This window comes from Terrapene carolina, unplaced genomic scaffold (assembly GCF_002925995.2).
Source record: "Terrapene carolina triunguis isolate 2854851 unplaced genomic scaffold, T_m_triunguis-2.0 Scaffold28933, whole genome shotgun sequence".
Classification (NCBI taxonomy): Eukaryota; Metazoa; Chordata; order Testudines; family Emydidae; genus Terrapene; species Terrapene triunguis.
In genome coordinates this window covers 1,717-2,696 of record NW_020693284.1, presented here as the reverse complement: position 1 = coordinate 2,696, position 980 = coordinate 1,717, and the positions used below count along the sequence as shown (strand labels likewise).

The window sequence follows — 980 nt, the reverse complement described above, 5'->3', positions numbered from 1 at the left end:
GTTAGACCTGCTCTTCCCAGGCCAGCTGGAATGAGACGGGAGCCCCGCAACCCGAGTGCCCCTTGAGGTGTAAAGCGGCAGCGGGCCAGGGAGATGCCAGCGTTGGCTCCCTGCAGCTCTCCCTGCGCGGCCCTGACCCTGCTTTCTGACCCCGCCCCATGGGCCTTTGCCCTCCTCCACCGTGGGGAGCTCCAGAGCTCTGGCTGGGGGGCAGGGGGCTCCACATACACCTCTTAGCCCTTTACAGGCAAACCCTGGGAGCAATTGGACAGCCCCCCCCCCCAACCCCTCCTAGGGCAGCAGGGCAGCCTCCCCTCCCCATCAGTGGCAGTGGGATGGGTCCCCCCGTCCCAGACTCCCCAATCGCTCCCCCTCCCAGGCCCCACCGCACCTCGTCCGTGGTCAGCCTCTTGCTCTCACAGAAGGTGTGCAGCAGCTCAGTCACCTTCCTGCAGCAGGGAGAGGGGTCAGGCTGGAGCCAGGCACTGCCTTAGAGGTAGGGGGTGCCCTGTCCTATGCTACAGGGGATGGAGCCCCCACCCCACGGGCACCACGGTTCTCTGCCTCGACAGCCTCAGATGGGGCGGGGGGGGGGGGCTCTTCCCAAGTTACCCCAAGGCAGAGTTCAGTGCACCTCTGGGGGCTCCTGGTGCCCTGATGGGGGTGGGGCCTGGGGGCAGAGGCAGGCCCAGCAGGAGGTCGGTGAGGGACTCACTCAAGGGGCTGTGAGGTGCCTGGGGAGATCCTGGGATCGGGGGAAGACAGTGTCCAGGGGGATCCCCGAGAGGAGATGCAGACAGTTGCTCTGGAAGGGAGCGCTCAGGGGTCCTTTGGGGAGAGGGGCTGGGTCCAGGGGGTCTCAGCACTCAGAGAGGAGCATGTCTGAGGGACAGGCCCCAGCACTGGGTGGGAGGGGGAGGGGGAGTCCTGGCACTGAGCAGGAGAGGGGTGTGTTGCTGGGGGGTGTCCTTGCACTGGGT

General features: G+C 66.8%; 1 long non-coding RNA gene across 1 annotated transcript in view; it reads right to left on the bottom strand.

Moving 5' to 3' along the window:
* Window positions 1–390: 390 nt before the first annotated feature.
* The window catches only part of LOC113409059, a 1,371-nt gene continuing 781 nt past the window's right edge, over window positions 391–980 (bottom strand). Inside the window, exon 3 of the long non-coding RNA XR_003370434.2 lies at window positions 391–449. This is a non-coding gene — a long non-coding RNA (uncharacterized LOC113409059). The remainder of the gene's footprint in view (window positions 450–980) is intronic.